The sequence below is a fragment of the Osmerus mordax genome, chromosome 16 (assembly GCF_038355195.1).
Source record: "Osmerus mordax isolate fOsmMor3 chromosome 16, fOsmMor3.pri, whole genome shotgun sequence".
Classification (NCBI taxonomy): Eukaryota; Metazoa; Chordata; class Actinopteri; order Osmeriformes; family Osmeridae; genus Osmerus; species Osmerus mordax.
In genome coordinates, this window is record NC_090065.1 from 1111273 (window position 1) to 1117980 (window position 6708).

At 52.6% G+C, this 6708-nt stretch overlaps 1 pseudogene; it reads left to right on the forward strand.

Annotated features, from left to right (window-relative positions):
- The first annotated feature begins 318 nt into the window (after positions 1 to 318).
- The window catches only part of LOC136958766 (calponin-3-like), a 9750-nt pseudogene continuing 3360 nt past the window's right edge, over positions 319 to 6708 (forward strand).

The window sequence follows — 6708 nt, forward strand, 5'->3', positions numbered from 1 at the left end:
TGTTTTGTAACATGGAGGTTTTCCCGATAACGCCTCTCGATTTGTAACAGGCATTTTTAACTTTCTTAATGGTTATGGCTATAACTGAGGTAGATCGTTTGGCTGCAGATCAAGAGATCGGGGGGTTCAAATCCCCCCAGTAGGCTACGTCTCGTTGGAAGTGTCTGAGTGAACATGTTCTTACACTCGTGCACACCGGGATGATACTCGGTTATACAGTAGGACCGAAAAAGCCCTTACCTAGTGACGCCTGGAAAGCCACCGCGCATGCTGATTGGACAATCCTTGGTCCTCTGCCGAGGTTTTTTTTTTTTTTTTTTTGGTCGAGAAGAAGATTCGCAGCGCGAGAGAACTTTTCTGAGCAAACGCTTTTCGTTTTACCCATCTGTACTTAGCCTCGCGAGCTGCACTTTTCGGTTACGGGTGAACCAGACGGATTTAACCTGTCTCTTTTTACGCATGCTCACGAAACTTGCACCTCTGTAACAAAAAAGACACCAAAGAAAACGCAACTTTTAGTTGCAAACCGACTGACTTAAAACGGGAAAATGACTCAGTTTAACAAGGGACCCGTTTACGGACTGACGGCAGAGTTAAGAAACAAGGTAAGAGAAGGGCCTCCATTGCCGAAGAGGTTTGAATGTCGTTTTTAACAGAACATTGAATAATATACCGCCACAACCTTCGCCTGTGTTGGGTTGTTGGTAATTTCGCCCTGATTTTCAGTCTTGTACCGAGTCACCCTAAGTCGATGTTGTGCCACAAGTCCGTCCAAACAGACCCCAATGCTCACGCTGGTCAGACGGGTCATTGTGTGGGTGATGAATGTGTGATTGTCTACTTACAACGACATCAATACTAACGCTCACAGCTCCACTGGCGTACAAGTCAACGGATACAGCTGACACAGTCTAGAACTTGGAGCGTTACGTGAGCTAGTATGAGAAAAATACCCCTTCAATCAAGGTTGAAAAAAAAGTTTGAACAAAAAAGATAACGTTCTGTATTTTTTCACTAGTGCTACATGGTGGTTATTGCGCAACAAGGAGCCCAGCGATGGTTGTAAATGTCACCCGCACGAGACCTTCTGTCGTGGTCGGTGTTTGGGTCTCGAGCGCCGCGGGGTCTAAAGAGAGGGAGATGAAAGTTGGAGGTGATGAATGGCAACGGCAAAGCCATGGCTTTGTTACCCTGACACCGTGGGCGGAGCCTCACACGTGAGGGTGAAGGGGCCTGCTTTGCTCTCTGTGTGTGTGTGCAGTGTATATCCATCTCTTCTCTGTGTGTGTGTGTGTGTGTGTGTGGCTCTGCCACATGTCATGGCCTGTGCTTGTGTTTGCTTGTGTGTCAACATCTGAATGCAGGTGTGCGTGTGCGTGTGTGTGTGTGTGTGTGTGTGTATGTGTGTAGAAACACATGCTGGTTCATGGTGGTCAGTCTGCCTCCTTTTCAAGCCCCACCCCTCCACTTCACCATGGTAACCAGCTGGACTGGTTACGTCACTGGTCCTGCTTACTGTCTTCATAAGGATGTTCAGACTGTCTGTCTACAGAGAGAGAGAGAGACAGAGACAGTCTTTCTGGAGACGGAGAGAGAAACAGTCTTTCTGGGGACTGTAAGAGAGAGACAGTCTGTCAGGAGACACACACAGATGAGAAAACAGATCAATAGAGAGAGTGAGACAGGCAAAGAAAGAACTAGAAATTGAGAGGAGAGACAGACAGAGAGAGAAACACAGACACGCACAGACAGAGAAACAAGTGATGGAGAGAGAGGGAGGGGGGAGAGAGGGAGAAAGAGAAAGAGAGAGAGAGAGAGAGAGAGGGAGGGGGGAGAGAGGGAGAAAGAGAGAGAGGGAGGGGGGAGAGAGGGAGAAAGAGAGAGAGAGAGAGAGAGGGAGAAAGAGAGGGGGGGAGGGAGGGGGGAGAGAGGGAGAAAGAGAGAGAGAGAGGGAGGGGGAGAGAGGAGAAAGAGAGAGAGAGAGGGGGGGAGGGAAAGGGATTTTCCGTGGTGAATGCCAGGAGGTCTGCAGTGCCAGCCCTTACAGACCCACTGAAGGCTGACTTCCATGTTCTAGTTCTGGAGTGTTTGGCGGTTCTACAGTTTTAGTTCTAGAGTTCTCCTCTCTGTTCTACTGTTCTGATTCTCTGACGTCATGGCTGGTGCTAGGAGGAGAAGAGAAAGAGAGAGAGGGAGAGAGGAGAAGAGAGAGAGAGAGAGAGAGAGGGGGAGAGAGGAGGAGAAGAGAGAGAGAGGGGGAGAGAGGAGGAGAAGAGAGAGAGGGGGAGAGAGAGGAGGAGGAGAAGAGAGAGAGGGAGAGAGAGAGGAGGAGAAGAGAGAGAGAGAGGGGGAGAGAGGAGGAGGAGAGAGAGAGAGAGGAGGAGAAGAGAGAGAGGGGGAGAGAGAGGAGGAGAAGAGAGAGAGGGGGAGAGAGAGGAGGAGAAGAGAGAGAGGGGAGAGAGGAGGAGAAGAGAGAGAGAGAGAGAGAGAGAGAGAGAGGGGGGGGGAGAGAGGAGGAGAAGAGAGAGAGGGGGGGAGAGAGGAGAAGAGAGAGAGGGGAGGGAGAGAGAGGAGGAGAAGAGAGGGAGAGAGGAGGAGAAGAGAGAGAGAAAGAGAGAGAGAGAGAGAGAGGGGGAGAAGAGAGAGAGGGGGAGAGAGAGAGGAGGTGTAAAAGAGGAGGATTCCTCTCTTCTCCCTGCTCCTCTTTCCCACATTGCGGTTGGCATAGTAACATGAGACAACACTTAGAAATGTTTTTCCAGGAAGTGATCAGCGGGTTATTATGGTCTATCTGAGTGATATTATGGTCTGGAGGGGGTCGGCCCTCCATAGCAACTCCATATCAACTCCGTCAATAATTCATTTCCTGATGCCACTGGGTTGGAAGGGATTTGACCTGATTGACTAGGTCCTGTCTGTGATATGAAACCTCTGTTTGGTAGAGTGACCTCTGTCCTTAGGGAGAGAGAGACAGAGAGAGAGGGGGAGAAAGGGAGATGGGGGTGGAGGGTGGGGGGGGTGGAGACCAGACACAGAGGGGTGTCTGGTCTCTCTAGAGCAGGGGCGTCTACCCTCTACCTTCCGTTCTGCTGTAGCCTGTTTCTGCTGTAGCCTGTTTCTGCTGTAGCCTGTTTCTGCTGTAGCCTGTTTCTGCTGCAGCCTGTTTCTGCTGTAGCGTGTTTCTGCTGTAGCCTGTTTCTGCTGCAGCCTGTTTCTGCTGTAGCGTGTTTCTGCTGTAGCCTGTTTCTGCTGTAGCATGTTTCTGCTGTAGCATGTTTCTGCTGTAGCCTGTTTCTGCTGTAGCCTGTTTCTGCTGTAGCATGTTTCTGCTGTAGCCTGTTTCTGCTGTAGCCTGTTTCTGCTGTAGCATGTTTCTGCTGTAGCCTGTTTCTGCTGTAGCATGTTTCTGCTGTAGCCTGTTTCTGCTGTAGCATGTTTCTGCTGTAGCATGTTTCTGCTGTAGCCTGTTTCTGCTGTAGCCTGTTTCTGCTGTAGCATGTTTCTGCTGTAGCCTGTTTCTGCTGTAGCCTGTTTCTGCTGTAGCGTGTTTCTGCTGTAGCCTGTTTCTGCTGTAGCATGTTTCTGCTGTAGCATGTGCTCCTGTAGCATGTTTCTGCTGTAGCATGTTTCTGCTGTAGCATGTTTCTGCTGTAGCATGTGCTCCTGTAACTGTGCTACTGGTCCAGTCTGATAACCTGATAAGACCTTGAGAACTGCTGATCCTTAGCCTCTCGACCCAAAATAGACCAGGGGCCTGTGTGTGTGTGTGTGTGTGTGTGTGTGTGTGTGTGTGTGTGTGTAGATAGCATGTGTGTGCGTGTGTTTGTAGATAGCATGTGTGTGTAGATGGCGTGTGTGTGTAGGTAGCATGTGCACGTGTGATCATTGTGAATGTGCTTTTTTGCACGTGTGTGTTGTGCATCTGCCCTTACAGCATCTCTCTGGTGTTGTTCTGTCAGGAAGGCAGATGTTGTTCCTATCTGAATAGTGCTGATACCCTCCCTCCCATGCTCCCATGCCTCCATGCTCCCTCGCTCCCCTCCCTTCCTCCCTCCCCCTCCCTCTGCGACTGAGTTGACACACCCTCCTCTGTCTCCTCCAACAGTGTTACAGGGCCCTCATGTACCTCTCCTGTCTCTCTCATGTACCTCTCCTGTTTCTCTCCTGTACCTCTCCAGTCTCTCTCAGGTACCTCTCCTGTCTCTCTCAGGTACCTCTCCTGTCTCTCTCCTGTACCTCTCCTGTCTCTCTCCTGTACCTCTCCTGTCTCTCTCCTGTACCTCTCCTGTCTCTCTCAGGTACCTCTCCTGTCTCTCTCCTGTCTCTCTCAGGTACCTCTCCTGTCTCTCTCCTGTACCTCTCCTGTCTCTCTCCTGTACCTCTCCTGTCTCTCTCAGGTACCTCTCCTGTCTCTCTCCTGTCTCTCTCAGGTACCTCTCCTGTCTCTCTCCTGTACCTCTCCTGTCTCTCTCCTGTACCTCTCCTGTCTCTCTCAGGTACCTCTCCTGTCTCTCTCAGGTACCTCTCCTGTCTCTCTCAGGTACCTCTCCTGTCTCCCTCTCTTCATACCCTCTTCACTCTCTCTTCTTATCTTTTTTTATATCGTCCAGATGGTTCTTTTTATCCTCCACACATCCACCAGGAAATGTTATCACTGTCGACAGGAGGGGGGAGAGGAGATGAGGGGAGGGGAAAGAGGAGAGGGGAGGGCGAAGAGGAGGAGGAGGAGAGGGGAGGGGAGGGGAGGGGGAAAGAGGGGGAGGAGAGGGTAGGGGAGGATAGGGGAGAGGGGGTAGAGGAGGAGGAGAGGGTTCAGAGGAAAGGTGAATCAATAAACAGTTGACATGTCCTCCCTCGTTTCCTTCAGGTTCTAAAACACTGAAACTATTGTCTACTGGAGCCTCCCCTCCCCTATGGTCTCCTCTCCCTGTCCTCCCCCCTCTCCCTGTCTTCCCCCTCTCTCTCCTCCCCTATGGTCTCCCCTCTCCTCTCTCCTCCCCTCCTCTCTCTGTCTTCCCCCTCTCTCCTCCACTCCCCTCCCCTATGGTCTCCCCTCTCCTCTCTCTGTCCTCCCCTCCTCTCTCTCTCCTCCCCTCCTCTCTCCTCCTCCCCTCCTCCTCTCTCTGTCCTCCCCCTCTCTCCTCCCCTCCTCTCTCTCTCCTCCCCTCCCCTATGGTCTCTCCTCTCTCTCTCCTTCCCTCCCCTATGGTCTCTCCTCTCTGTCCTTCCATCCCCTATGGTCTCTCCTCTCTCTCCCCTCCCCTATGGTCTCTCCTCTCTCTGTCCTCCCCTCCCCTATGGTCTCTCCTCTCTCTGTCCTCCCCTCCCCTATGGTCTCTCCTCTCTCTGTCCTCCCCTCCCCTATGGTCTCTCCTCTCTCTCTCCTCCCCTCCCCTATGGTCTCTCTCTGTCCTTCCCTCCCCTATGGTCTCTCCTCTCTCTCTCCTCCCCTCCAATATGGTCTCTCTCTGTCCTTCCCTCCCCTATGGTCTCTCTCTGTCCTCCCCTCCCCTATGGTCTCTCCTCTCTCTGTCCTCCCCTCCCCTATGGTCTCTCCTCTCTCTCTCCTCCCCTCCCCTATGGTCTCTCTCTGTCCTTCCCTCCCCTATGGTCTCTCCTCTCTCTCTCCTCCCCTCCCCTATGGTCTCTCTCTGTCCTCCCCTCCCCTATGGTCTCTCTCTGTCCTTCCCTCCCCTATGGTCTCTCTCTGTCCTCCCCTCCCCTATGGTCCTCTCCTCTCTCTGTCCTCCCCTCCCCTATGGTCTCTCCTCTCTCTGTCCTCCCCTCCCCTATGGTCTCTCCTCTCTCTCTCCTCCCCTCCCCTATGGTCTCTCCTCTCTCTGTCCTCCCCTCCCCTATGGTCTCTCCTCTCTCTGTCCTCCCCTCCCCTATGGTCTCTCCTCTCTCTCTCCTCCCCTCCCCTATGGTCTCTCTCTGTCCTTCCCTCCCCTATGGTCTCTCCTCTCCTCTTCTCCTCCTCCCCTCCCCTATGGTCTCTCTCTGTCCTCCCCTCCCCTATGGTCTCTCTCTGTCCTTCCCTCCCCTATGGTCTCTCTCTGTCCTCCCCTCCCCTATGGTCTCTCCTCTCTCTGTCCTCCCCTCCCCTATGTCTCTCCTCTCTCTGTCCTCCCCTCCCCTATGGTCTCTCCTCTCTCTGTCCTCCCCTCCCCTATGGTCTCTCCTCTCTCTCTCCTCCCCTCCCCTATGGTCTCTCTCTGTCCTTCCCTCCCCTATGGTCTCTCCTCTCCCATGTGAAACTCTCTGTGTGGGTTTGTGTGTCTCACTGTTGTGAACCCCCCTGGTGAAGCCTACAGTGTTAGTATCTGTAGTGTGAGTCACTTTCCCCAACCTCCCCCATGACCCCTGACCCCTGACCCAGGGTTAATGGTGAAAGCTCTGAGGAACATGACATCAGTTGTTCCCTCTTTAGCGACTTCAAAGAAGGCTGAAGACTTTTGGTCTTTGTAGTCCTGCTGTGAGTCAAGAGTTCTTCTCTGTCTCTGTCTCTGTCTCTGTCTCTGTCTCTCTCTCTCTCTCTCTCTCTCTCTCTCTCTCTCTCTCTCTGTCTCTGTCTCTGTCTCTCTCTCTCTCTGTCTCTCTCTCTCTCTCTCTCACCTGGAGGTTCAGTCAGGTCAGGCCTAACGTGTGGGCGATGGATGAGCTGTATGACTCTTTCAAATTGCTGTGTGTGTGCACTGTGTGTGTGTG